This window comes from Pan troglodytes, chromosome 12 (genome assembly GCF_028858775.2).
Source record: "Pan troglodytes isolate AG18354 chromosome 12, NHGRI_mPanTro3-v2.0_pri, whole genome shotgun sequence".
Classification (NCBI taxonomy): domain Eukaryota; kingdom Metazoa; phylum Chordata; class Mammalia; order Primates; family Hominidae; genus Pan; species Pan troglodytes.
This window is the reverse complement of record NC_072410.2, coordinates 100,389,778-100,404,836: the sequence shown is the minus strand read 5'-3', so window position 1 is coordinate 100,404,836 and position 15,059 is coordinate 100,389,778.

The window sequence follows — 15,059 nt, the reverse complement described above, 5'->3', positions numbered from 1 at the left end:
TTCCCAGTGTTGTTCTTTTCAGAGTACCTTTGCTTCTTCACACACGTTGGCTTTCCTTGCCACCATCCCACCCCACATTTGTTAAACACCTCTGCATGTGTCCGTGCTAAAATTATCAAGATATGGAAAAAATTAAAGACTATAATAGAATAAATTACCCCAATATATTAGCAAAAAATTTACCTGAAAACACTAGATCTCTCTAGAAATACCAGAATTCAAATTACAGCAAATGAGATAATGTTATAGATGTATTAACATATGAAGATAAAGACAATATAATTATCTAATGCAAGCACAATTATAGATAATTGATAAATTGCAATTTTAACATTAGTACTTTCAGAAAGCAAAATGACATAATATAAAGCCACAGAGATATTGGTAAAAGAAAACTATATAATACACATAATATGTGCACACAATATCTTTTGGGGAGGGGCATTTTACTGTAACCTATAAAGATGAAACATTTCACTTTCACCTGCTAAATCTAAAGCAAACAAAATTCAGTCTACCACCACCATCAACAATGACAAAAAATTAGGAAAGTAAACTATGTATTTAATATTAAGATATTTTAATACATTGTGGCATATCAACAAATAAACCATAATTTAAAAGTTATGATATTTAGGAACAAAAACATGTAACCTATAAATGATTTATGGCATATTAATAAAAATTAGTAGTTAAAAATTTACAAATGCACATTCTGCATATTGAATCTGATGTACACATTTGAAAATAGTTATTTTGTCATGAAGTGCAGTTGGATTACAAACTTGAAGTTATTTGCTTAAACAAAATTAAATTGCCAAGTTTCAACTGTTTTTGACCTAGAAAAAAGGAATTGGCATATGGTAATATCTAACATACTAAAAAGGCTATAACTTGGAAAAATGAGAATACTAATTTGCTCTCAAAGAATGTATCTATCAAACAGGATATCTATAAAGGTAGGAAGTGATAGATCCCACAGATTTCTTAACCCTCTTCTGTTGAATAGTAAACGCTTTGACATTTTAAGATGCATTTTAAAAGTTCTTTGAACTCATATATTTGTTTATTTGCTACATGACACTAAATATTTTCTAGTCTTCCCCTCACTTATGAATCCACAAGCATAAGACAGTGATGAACGAAGGGCACCTAATGGCAGTCAAGCCCATATTTCTAATAAAATTCCAGCGTGCCCTCCGACACAGGGCTTCAAGCCTATCCTGCTGTCTTTTAGCTTCTCCTGCCTATGCAAATCCATTTGGCCGAAACAACCTGAGAAAACTAGAATTATTTGCAGAATCACTGCAAGAGAGTTCAAGCATGGAAGAATCATTATTCATAATTTGCTGCCTATGGTAAAAATCAGTACCAGTCTGTTCATTTTCACTTACTTATTCACTTGATAAATCATCGAGTAGACATGATTTTCAGCCTTCCCCAAGAAAGACAAAATTCTTTCAGAAAATAATCACTCAATGATTTAAGCTGAAAATATAAATGTAGTGCATACAGTAAATAGAAATCTCTGTCAGCTATATAAATCTTATACACGTCCTCCCTCTCTTCTGTGGTATGACAATGCTAAGAGACCAAAGAATGTTTATAAGCAAAGATTTTAAAAAATTCTCAATGTCAAGAGTTTCTCATGACATTTTCAAAAATAAAACAAGTTGGATATAAACTCCACCCAGTGAATCAATTTGAGGAAAATGACTTTTTTTTTTTTTAACTCTGGATGAGACCAGATTTCTGGTAGAGCCATTTTTAAAGGAAGTGGGCTGATAAGTCTAAACAACAAAAAGGCACAAATGAGCAGAAAATCAGATATAAAGCAGGAACAAAATGGGCGGGTAGAGTACTAAGGATAATTTTTTTTAGCCATAAATGGTGAAAGAGGAAATATGTGGGTGAATGCCCATTGTTGATTTTGTGTTAATCACCTGTGTTAGGCTATGTCATGGTAACAAACAACTCCCAATCTCAGTGGCTGATGAGGACAATGGCCTATTTCTCACCTTTGTTGGTTGGAATCCAGACTGAAGAAGCAGCCTGCCTGCATCTCGAACATGTAGTCTCATGGCACAGGGAGAGAATCAATGGTGGGTTAAGGAATGGCTCTTTGAACTTCTCAGATGTAGCCTACTTCATTTCTGCTGGCCTTCTATTGGCCAAAGCAAGTCACATGGCCAAGCCTTACATCAGTGAAAGGTGATATTATATTCCTCTTGCAGGGAGGGGCCCTTCAATGAAGGATCTAATAGAGAAGGGTAGCAAACACTTGGGAAGAATAATACAATATACTATAATTTCCTACAAAATCTGCTATCTATCTCAGATGGAATTTTTTAGATAAACTTTACTTAAATCAAAAAAAATGGAATTGTTCAGTTGTCTCAAAGGAAGCTTTGCACAAGTACTAATTACACTGGATTAAAAAGAAACTATTGTGAAGAGGCTGAAATTTTTTTAACCATATAGCAGTCTCCTTAATTTATGTTCATATTTGAGGTAGGCATTATAGTATGAACTACAGTTGATTGCTACCTGCATAACTTTATTCTTCTCATCTCATGATTTGTGGCTGGGGCTGTAAGGAGCTAGCAAGCATTGCCCTGTCTTCACTCCCTGAGATTGGAGCCAAATGTGAAACACAAAAGACAGAAAAATAGAGATGAACATACTAGGTGCATTTACAGTAAAATCAGCTGGACAATGTAACCTTAGATCCTCCCATAAAAGAGCTGAATAATACTCACTGCCCTAATCTTAAACAGACTGATTCGACTATGACTGGCAAAACGGGACAAGTTCAAGTCTCCACCTCAAAGAGATGCACCTCACTGCATGGATTATTACAAACTAACTTTTACTCCTTCTACAGGTGAACCAGCCTGAAAGAGGAGACATAAGTTAGCCTTTGCAGAGCATGCTCAACTACTACATCCAAGGATATCAACCAAACGATTTAGCACAATGAAAGTAGGCCAAGAACTTGAGTTTAGATGAAAGGAAAACATAAAGAGTATATACACTTCTTAACACTTCAGCTTTCTATTCACTTAGCTCTTGATCTTACATGGTAAGTCTATCGTTAAGCCGTGATGGAAGTATCCTCTACTTGCATCTTCACTAGAATGTTCCCACAGAACTGAGTATCTGGTTTTGTACATCTTTTTGATACAACTGGTGGAGAGTTTAAAATGCTTCCAGGAAGGCTCCAAAATGAGACAAAACAGTACATTAATCAATTTGAAGGCATTTCTGTACTTAAGAAAAAGAACCACTTCCTCTTATATGTTCCATCCTTTAAGTAAGCATTCAGTTGTTGCAGCCTGGGATGTTACTCATTGGAAAGGGTTTGTTCCCTCAGGACCACCTAAGTTGCTTTTGTTCAATATCACGTTTCTTATATGCCTCTTGCATTAAGGAGTCCAAAGAATTTAGGGCTATCACCGCACACATAGAAAACACACCAATCGTAACTCTAATGGATTTATCTGGAGCCAAGTTATGTCGCCAGAATCCAGTACTTAATAAAGCCGAAGAGTCCTTTATCAGGAATGATAAAAAAAAAAAAGATCATAATGTGTCATCTTTAGCTGGGAGATGCTAAAGAGGAAAACAGAATGGCATAAGCTGAGCATGCTAAATTCCTTCCAAACCATCATTCTGATAATGCACCCCTCTTCTCTTGCAGGGATGAGGGGTGGAGAGAAAAGCCAGAAGTGTTAGTCAGCTGGAGATCCTCCACATGTTGATATGAGAAGTTAGGATTCAGTACTCCTTCCTAACACGCAGATATAATTGCATGGACAAGGTCCAGTCTTTACAGAAGTAAACAGAAGGATAGCTTTGCTATTTCCTGTCTTACTGAGATCCAAATAATTCTACGCATCTGCTCAAAGGTCCTTTGCAAGATGCTTCCTCTCTAACCATAAATCCATAGACCACAGATAATGCAAAATAGACTGTAATTAATTCAGACCTGGCAGTGACTGAGTCAGCACTTCTCTTGGGATTCAGTAAAGGCTATTAAGTTAGCAAGATAACACCTCAGGCAGGAATCAGAGTAAATTAAATATATACTATATTTATAAACACCACCTTCTTTAATAAATAACCTTCAATTAATTATATTCAAAATGTATGGTAGATTATTGACATATATGAGGGTTAAAAATGGCATTTATTCATATGACAAGGTCTTAGCAAATATAAGAGGAGCTATGAACAAATGATAAATAAAAGAGGATTGTAATTCCAAGTTCTGGTTACACTACCTGTAATGATTAATTCACTTTTTTGCCATACTTTAAGCATCTCGATTAATTATCACAGGCTGAGAAAGGACTCAAAGGAAAAATTTCCTACCATAGAACATCTGGTTTATAAGCTATTTATTCCAGCCCATAAAAACTTAAATTCCATGTATTGTATTTCTATTCCTTCTATTATATTTCCACTAAAGTGTCATTCAGACCATTCTAATTGGCCATGAGTAAGAGAATCCAATGGATTGCACCTGAAATGCTAAGTAAATAGGTATCTAAATCCTATCTGTGTTTGATGATCCACTGTATATCTCTTCTACACCAGGAAAGTTTCTCAAAGTCTCAAAAATTCATGGCCAGCTATTTATGCAATAAATTTGCATGGCTAGATATCACTATAAATGCATACGTTTTGTCACACAAACAGATGTGAGCACTGTATGGATATAATGTATACTACGGCTACTTTCAAGATCATTTGAGGTCATTTATAATAAAATTACATTTAAAGTAGAATAAATAAACGTCTTGGAAAATATTTAGAAACCCAAGAACCATCAAGCAAAGATCAATTTGATATCTGATGCTGAACTGTAGATATCTGTGTGTTTTTGACCAATAAGATGAGCAGGTGACAAAGATGACATTTAATTATGCAAATAAAAGAGCACAACTTATTTTCTTGGCTGGATATGGGAGCATCTATCACCATACTGTACTCATAGAAACAGACTTTTTACCCCTAAAGTTGTTTTGGGGTTCTACATCTTAGGGTAGGCGTGTTACAACAGGGATCTGAACATATCTTTTTTTTTTTTAATCAAGTTATCTGTCTGCCATCTCAGAGTGACTTTTGTAGAACATATACATCTTGACTGCATATTTTTTTTTCTAAATGAGTAATTCTAAAATCAGTCCCTAGTAGATAATAGGTGGAATTCAATGTTTCTCATTTCAGTGTTGGGGAATGCTAGACAAAAATAAATTTTGTAGTTTTGGTCTAGCTGTTAAAATAATAAAATACTTCGTTGTTCTAATTGTTTCTCTTTACATTAGTAGTCAGAAGAATAAGGTAAATTCTGAAAAACAGATAATTAATATCCTAATCCATTAAATAAATATTTATTACTATATAAAGACCATATGTAAGGTGTTGGTCTTCAAAGATAGAATGGATAAGAACAAAGGTTTAGTAAAGAAGAAAAACATTCAAATATATAATCATAATATAATGTGTTAAATTCTTTTTTTTTCTTTTTCTTTTTTTTTTTTTTTTTTTTGAGACGGAGTCTCGCTCTGTCGCCCAGGCTGGAGTGCAGTGGCGCGATCTCGGCTCACTGCAAGCTCCGCCTCCCGGGTTCACGCCATTCTCCTGCCTCAGCCTCCTGAGTAGCTGGGACTACAGGCGCCCGCTACCACGCCCGGCTAATTTTTTGTATTTTTAGTAGAGACGGGGTTTCATCATGTTAGCCAGAATGGTCTCGATCTCCTGACCTCATGATCCGCCCATCTTGGCCTCCCAAAGTGCTGGGATTATAGGCGTGAACCGCTGCGCCCGGCCTATAATGTGTTTAATTCCTAAATAATAGTCTGTATGGTGAAATTATGAATGGTCTACTAGAAGATTCTCGATTTTCTTTGTCATGACCAATAACCATGCTTGCAATATATCTAAAAGATAAATCATATTATTTAAGGATATGTTAATGTGTTAGGGATTTGAGGGAAAATCCTCACTATATTACTTTATAATTACATGCACACAGTCAATGCACTATTATTTCTCAGGCTGATTCTGCGAGATATATAAACATACAATCCTTAAAGCTACACTAATATCCTGGGAACTATGACTAACAGCTCATGTAATATCCTTTTCCTTAAATCCTACGTCAAGGTAGTCATATTGCCAATAATCAATATATAGACATACATGGTATATTTAGCAAATGCACAAATATATATATATATAATATTGATTATTTATTGAATGACCTTTATAGAAAGTATTTGGATATTCATTATTGTTTTCCACTACTTTTGTTTTAAATTCACCTTCAAGTATGTACAGGGAACACTGTGACAATCAAAAGCTCATTAAGAGATTGAATATGGATTATGTAAGTTACAAAGCAGAATATTAATCAGATTTTTAACAGATTTGCCTTTTAAAAACATTGAATTACTTAGAGAATTCGGCATCATGTCTGTTAACATTCAAAGTGTCCTTCTACTGCAATAAAATTAAGACTGAGAAATTAGCAGTGTACATAGTTACACCATTGTTCTGGCTTGATCCAAGGATTTGAACTGATTCAAATTAACTATTGTGCATTTAGCCCAAACGGACCCTCAATTCCTAGCTTTTTAAGAAATGTTTATCAAATAAAACAAGAACATTAATACCTTCAAGCCATTCACAGCCCTCCTTCTGCATCACTATGGTAAGTATGGGATCACAGAACAAGAAAGCCCAGACTTGCAACCCTGGCCTCGCAATTATCCATGAGCATTTTGGCAAGTGTCTGATGCAGGCTTTGCCCTGTGCAAGCCAGGGAGGTGGGTGAGATATGACACAGTGCTTATTTTGATGGTGCTTAAATTCTTGATTCCTCTTTTTTCCTCTTCTAACATAAAAGCAATCATCATGTTCATTGAATGATGGCTGTAAACCTTGCACAAAGGAATTCTATCTTTCAAATTTCCACTTCTCATTATCCACATGAAGTATGCTTAATCAAAATTATTGATTAATTGTACATGTGAAAAAGTAAATGATTGACTGCAGCCACTGTGATACACTGGCATGCCCATTCCCCTAAATTTTTCAAACAATGGATGCTTTCTAATGTGAAAGCAATAGCCTTCCAGAACTAAGATTTACTTGAGTATACAAATAATTTCAAAGGAAGAGTAAAGGGTTCATTAATTTACCAAGTTACTATTAGTCTATGTTGGTCTTCATCCAGAAAACATTCACCAGAGGGAGGTTGTAAAGTATGCTTTTCTATGTCCAAATGACACGTATACTCTATTAAGTGCTTAGAGCTGCACTGGTGTGGCAGCAAACAATACTAACCATCACTCACAAGATCTGAGATGTGACAAATGATAATGAGCTAAAGCTCTGCTCCATCCCCACATTCAATTTGAGGATCTTTCTGGATAAAAAGGCTATTACATCCAGAGATGTCATTGCCATCACAACAGTCAATAGAAAAGTCATTTATTTTTAAGGAGCTTTACTTCATATGTTAACCTTTCCAGATTTAAGTTCTAAATTCTCCAGGATCAATTAGAATTAATCCAAAGCATAATATCAGACTATGCTTCCCTTTTATTTATTTATTTTTAATTCTCCTACCAGAAACAGACAGGCACACCAATTGTGCTGTTCAATAGCCCTATACAGAGAAAAACATTTCCTGCCTATGATCATTACACAATGCAAATATTTTCCTGGAGAATCTTATAATTCATCATGCTAAATAGGAAAATGGCATGGCCTTTGTGCAGTCGACTGTAAGTACCCAGAAGAAAGCTCACTGGTCTCTTGATGAGTTGGGACCAATGATGAGTTGGATAGGAGCGACTCCCTCCATCTCCATCTGCTGCCACTTCATTCCACTAGGGATTAATTGACTTGAACCAAATTATCAGATACTCTCTGTGCAATTGCTTGATGAGTTGATGATGATTTCAATTCAACCACTGATTAACTTGTTGGAATGCCCAGGTGAAGTGATAATTGTTTTAGAAATCTGAATTTAAAATTTAAAACTAAATTTCTGCTGACAACATAGAAGAAACAGAACTTAATCAGGGAAAGCCTGTACTAAAACGTATTTGCTGCAGCAGTAAGGAAACTCAAAAGATTGGTTTTATCTTTGATGCATGTGCTTTAAAACATCAGTGGCAAGTCTGCCGTCCATTTTTCGTTCTCAGAACAATAGAAATGGTTTAAAACATTATGTAAAGAATGTATAGCAGATTTTTGAATCAACAACTGTGAAGAAACAATGTGAATAACCAAATTAAAGATGTGACAGTTGAGAAATTGGAAACAAGTTATTATGGAGCATGTGTACACTCAAGGTTCGTAAAAGGTTCTTAAAATAGAATTAATCCTTACAAGCCACTAATGTTTCTGTACTAGATTAATGCTACTATTCACAGAGGCTGATCATCCCCAAGGAAGTTCACAGTACATCAAACTAACACTGTTCACTAAAAGGACAATTATATTTGGTAGAAATAATCCCCTTGAAAGTAGAAAAGGAAAAGAAAATCAATCACTTCATGATTTAATGAACTATCCAAAGCAATGCTGGCCATTACCAAATATGAACTACAGTGACAATAATTAGAACTCACCTCGTTAGGGAAAAACATTCACATTTTAGACTACTTTAAATTAAAACTCATTAAAATTTAGTTTATATTCTTTACCAAAAAAAACCTATCAGCAATTTTGAAAATGCAACACAAGTTCTAGATATCCACTAATGATGTGACTATTCATTTAAGAAATATTTATTACCTTTAAATAGGCAGGTAGTCACTGTAATACATATCAAAAACATTTTTTGTTTAAATGTGGATGTACTTCCTTCTGATCAATGTTTGTCTCAATAATGACGATTAAATCTTATATTAACAAATGCAGGAACATGTTAAATGGAATGGAGAACTTGTCTTTAACAACTTGTTTTGTGTCTAGCAAAATCCTAGCCTTGTCCCTCACTTCCCTTTCTGTATACCCTACTCAAAGTCTTGACCAAGTATCTCTGATGCTGAGCATGGGTCCACTAGCTAAGTTCACAACTTTGTTTATGTTCCCCGTTTGCCTCTAAGATTCAGCATTTCTATCTCTACCTGACATCCAGCCCCTAGTCAAGTCCAGGTAGAATTAGTAGGTATTTTCAGTCATAGTTAGTATCTCCTTGGGGGGCCTCTCATGTCCTTTTTATGCATATCTCTATTATAGCACTTTTCAGGGTTTTTCACAGCTGGGTATTTATAAAGGTTTCTTCCTCCTAGACCTGGAGATCCTGGAAGGAAGAGTCTACATCTTTGTTAGCTCAGAGATGGAAACCTAGGTAGAAAATTTGAATTAGGGAAATTAGTACAGAAAGTTGGAAATCCATCTGGGAAAGAATCCATCATCTCTCACTGATGATTTCAATTAGTCCGACTTTTTACAAGCTTAAAGCAAAATCGAAAGACGTGAAATATCGTAACTGATCCCATTATAAAAATTTGATCTTTACCATATTCACATATCCAAAAATTGTATTTCTATGAAGGTTTTTGTCATATAATTAGTGGTTAATCAGTGTTATTCATGGATATGGGGTTCAAGTTCTACCTATGCTACTTAATTACATGAATATGGAGAAATTCTGTCAACTCCCTAAGGCTCAGTTTCCTCATGGGAAAATGGTGATGACAATAGTGTTATCTTATAGGACTTTTAAAATAATTAAATGAGTTGAATGCATAAAAAGCAACTACAAGGGGTATATTAAATATACACAATTACTAGACTGGAACTCATGAGCACCCATGCAGAATATTTGAAAGCATAAAGACATCTTAGTGAGTTTTGAAGCTATTACCTAAGAAGTCTTTGGTAATTTTCTAAACTGCCTAAGGCATCTGGGAAGGCTCCTTTTTCTTCTTCTTATGGAGGAACAATTAAAAAAAAAAAAAACAACTGAGGCCCAGTTGGAGAGTACGTATTCTATAGCAGGTTTTCTGCATATCTTTATTGATTACCATCATTTCTATCTCAAGTAACAGACATTCCAACCAGCAGAAGTTTTAGCTCTAGTTGCAAAACCAAAGGCAGAACTATGTTTACGACTCTAGACAACACAATCATGGTATCTAGTGAAAACCAAAACTCTCACCTACTTCCCCAGACATGGAGGGATTCTGCCAACTCTCCATATCTAACCACCCTGGTTTCTTTTCGCAATATGGTGAAATTTTAGACAATAAGAAGAATATTTATTATTTACAACTATTAATATAAAGAAAACAATTTTTATTGATTTTTGTTTTCCAAACACAATTTCTAGATCTATCATTGATGCACACATACTATAGGAACACTTCGGTAACATGGCAACAAGGAAAGCCTAAATAATTCTGGAATTAGATACAAAAGACACAAACAATGCTTCAAAGTGAAAGTAAATCGCCTTTTTTCAATATTAAAACTTACCTCAACATTTCCATAGTTACAGAAAGCTTGAGTGATCTTGGAAAGAACTCTATGCACAGAGAGCTTTAATTGTTGTTTCCTTTAAACTAGGGGCCATGTTTCTAATTCTGGCAATATACAACTCTCTTCAGCATTAAGATTCTTGATTTATGCTCCTACATAAATCCCCTCCCTCATCATCCTAATGAGTAAAGCCTGGTAGGAAAGGGAACACATTTTGATTAATAGTGCTTTGATAGTTATCACTTCTTTGTTTATGAGAAAACTTGCTAGCTGCCTCTTAGTTGCAAATTAGAAAATGATACTTCAGTCATCCAATCCTCTCAGGTTTCTAAGGGAATTCAGTTCTAGTTAATTAGTGTTAATGAACAGCTATTCTTTTCCTGGCACTGTATTTAGTCAGTGCAAACACAGGAACGACCATGGTGCTTGCCCTGAAAAAGCTTATAGTTTAATCAGGGAGATAGACATATGAAAATGTAAGTGAAATAGTGTTATTGAAATGTGGCTTCTATACGCTATGCAGACAACGGGAAAAGATGAGGCACTGCAGAGAAATAAATAAATTCTAGTGGGAATGAGAATGTGTAACAAGTGAAACTTCCAAGCCCACTAGTTTGTGAACAGAAATGTGGTCACATCAACATATTAATCACCCTAACCAGCTGATACAATAGCTCCCCATGAAGTCTGCTCTGGTGTTTCTGAGAGTCCCCAGGTAGTGTCTTATATCCTCCTAACGTACTTGTTTCTTTTTCCTTCTGCTCCTGCTTTACTGTTCATGTTCACTGTTTATAAATTGAGGAATCTCCTCCTCACCTACATGGTGAGAAGTGCCCTCCACAGGACATCTGCTTTCCTGCTCAGCATGCCAAATCCACACGCCACTGGGACACTAAACAGCAGTGGACTCTTCATACCCCACTCTGTGGGACACATACTGAGTTCTATGTCTCTTTCCAATCTCTGTATTACAGTTGCCCAGCTGTGAGTGAAGCACTACTGACTGCATGATTTGCACAATGTCCTGCATGGATTTTCTTCTTTATATTTTACCTGTAGCCTCTCCCTCTAATGAATGGAATCTTAAACACTGGTGCAACACACACTCTCTAAATTCTAGACATCTGAACATCAACATTTTCTTTATTAAGCCTTCTCTGCAACTCTCCTGTTCCTTGATTATGAATGATGGTAAGTGTATGTTACATGGGGAATACTAGCTTACCAATTCATGAGACAGAGCCAGACCACGAACTCTACTTGGACTTAATTCCTGCTTTTACTTCTAGGAGAGATGAAGCCTGAATTTAAACTTAATGACTAGACAGGAAAGGAAGAGGAGCCACACAGACAAAGGACAGAATGTGAGTCAGTCCAGAGTGCTTTAGGAACTGTGAGGAAGTGTCACATGGATGGAGGGGGAGCAGGACCAGATCGTAGAGCCCCTGAGTTCTCTGCTTGGAAATAACGACTCATTTGGCTTAATATTAGGGAGCCATGACTCCATTTTACCTGAAGGAAATAATATAGTGTTGACTCTGCAGCACAGTGCTCACTGTGATCTACAAAAATGTGGAAGCTTAAAAGAAGACTGAAAATACTAGAGAGAATTAGCATTTGAGAGACAATTATGATAATTGATGAGTGAGTAATTACTGAAATGCAGCATTGGCTGTGAGATAAATATAAGAGACCTTACAGGGATATAAGCAATTAGGAGAGAAGAACATCATCACCAATTTTCTAGGTTGCATAACTTAGAAAGTGTTAATGCCATTAACCAAAACAGAAAAATAAGCTAGAGAAGCAGGTTTGCAGGTGAAGTTGGGGAGTGGGGAGAAGATAAACATAGTTACAAATGTGTTGAGCGTAAAAACCCTGTGGTACATTGTGAACAGGGGACCTGTAAGAATTTGGGTATATCTTAAGCTGGATCCCAGCAGGCAACTGGGTTGGAGACACAGGTTTGAGTCATCAGCATGTACATGGTAGTTTAATCAGATTAGTGGGGCAGATTGCAAACCTAGGCAAAGCTTGAATGAGAAAAAAGATGAGGACCAAAAACAGAACTCTTAGGAAAACAAAAAATATATAACACGTATTTGCTGGACTAGTACATGATAAAAAGTAATTTGTCCTATGTTCTCTGTTTTATTCACATGATTTCCTATAAGAATCCTTTTTCTATTTCATTTTTTATTCTTTTGTCATTTTTTTCATAAAGAGGTAAATGTTGTGCTGTTACTTGTCCTGAAGATGAATATTCTGTTCAGAAATGAGGCTGAAAACATTGTCAACAAGATTAGGTATCTGGAAAATAACGTTACGTTTCATGAAGCTGTTCAAATAAAAGGCCCTAGAGTTCAACACATTTCTACTGCACACTAATTGCCATAACAACACATATAGATGCATTCATTGAAATCAAGTTTCAAGGCAGAAATGTCCAAACTTTCTCATCATGATACTCCAGTGCCTGGTACTTTTTACACAGTGTCTATGCTGTGGGGGTAAATTCCAGCACATCTGAAATTTGCCTAAATTGTTTTCCTGAGGTAAGAGGTGTGCCTTCAGGGTGCTGACTGACCCTTGGTCAAGGCATAACATCCACTGATTAATAGTGTTATTTTGTAACAATGGGTCCAAGGATGTTTGTGTCAATTTGATGGCATGGTTTATTGATAAACAGTAAGATGATGGTTTGCCCCTAGTTTCAGCAAGAACCCCCGGGAGGTCCCTACCATTGGAGCCATTTATGTAACAACAAATATGCCTAGATAACAAGCAGGGTATAAGAAACCAAGGCCAAGCCTCCATAGTGAACTCCCTGGTTCTGAGGTGCCAGTGCACACGATGACATGGTCCTGATCCAAGAGAGGAAGTGTATCCAGTATGGTCCTGAAGCAAGTGGAAAGTTTCACTCACGCCTGGTCTCTCCACACCCTTTACTGTGGGGCAGCCTTTGGCTGCAAATGCAAGTTCTTATTTTAATGCTGTTTCTAAATTATATCATTTTCCTCCAAGAAATCATAGATTTGTAAGTACTGGCATTTTGGGTCCTATAAATCTTTAAAAACTGAATCCCGTCTGGCTGCCACCATTAACACAGTGCCTCCAAACCAAATTAATTAATTAGCTAGGTCCAAATAATTTAAGAAGTGTTTGTTAACAACTTAGTCATCATTTGAAAGAAAACAATATGCACACATGGAAAGAACACATACAACTTTCATCTCATGTTTAAGTAACCACAATTAGTCACTAATGAGGTATGTGCACCTGAGGATGCTGTAAAAGTCAAACCTTGGAATCAGATTGGGCACTGCCACCCTTGTGTCCTGTTCCATGATGATTTTCATGTCATGTTTTCTTTGTATCACAGCAACCTCCCAAATCCCAGCCGGCATCACCTAGAGGAAAATTGCTCAGTCTAATGCTCAAACTGTGAGCTGCCTTGAGAGTATTTTGTGGGATGTCTAACAAACATTGTTGCATTTCGCTGAAACATTTAAACTATCCCAAGATACCCATGTGAATTTTCCATGGTGCCCAAGGGCACTTCAGGAACTTTTGGGACCCACAGATATAAGAGAATGACAGAAACAAATTCCTTCTTCGCACAGGCTTTCCATCAGAGTTAACAGTTAGGGTTCGGAGATGGTAAGTTGATAAGGGTCAGTATGGAAAGACTATCTATATATTCTTCAATATTCTATATTCTAGACATTGTAGAAAATTCAAGAACGGGATGCTGAGCTGCGATACCTTAGGAATTTAGAGAGTGAGCCACTTTCTACTTTTTGAAATATTATGTTTAATTCTATAAGCCAGAAGGGACTTAAGAGTCAAGTTGCCTCCAAAAGGTGATAAAAATGAATTTTTGGTATATATATACACATACATACATACATGTATGTATGTGTATATATATACATATACATGTATGTATGTGTATATATATACATATACATGTATGTGTATATATACATATACATGTATGTGTATATACACACATATATGCACACATGTATGTGTATATACACACATATATGCATACATGTATGTGTATATACACACATATATGCATACATGTATGTGTATATACACACATATATGCATACATGTATGTGTATATACACACATATATGCATACATGTATGTGTATACACACATATGCATATACACACACATGCATACATGTATGTGTATACACACACATGTATGTGTACATGTACACACATGTATGTGTACATGTACACACATGTATGTGTACATGTACACACATGTATGTGTACATGTACACACACATGTATGTGTACATGTACACACACACATGTATGTGTACATGTACACACACATGTATGTGTACATGTACACACACACATGTATGTGTACATGTACACACACACACATGTATGTGTACATGTACACACACACACATGTATGTGTACATGTACACACACACATGTATGTGTACATGTACACACACACACATATGTATGTGTACATGTACACACATACACACATATGTATGTGTACATGTACACACATAC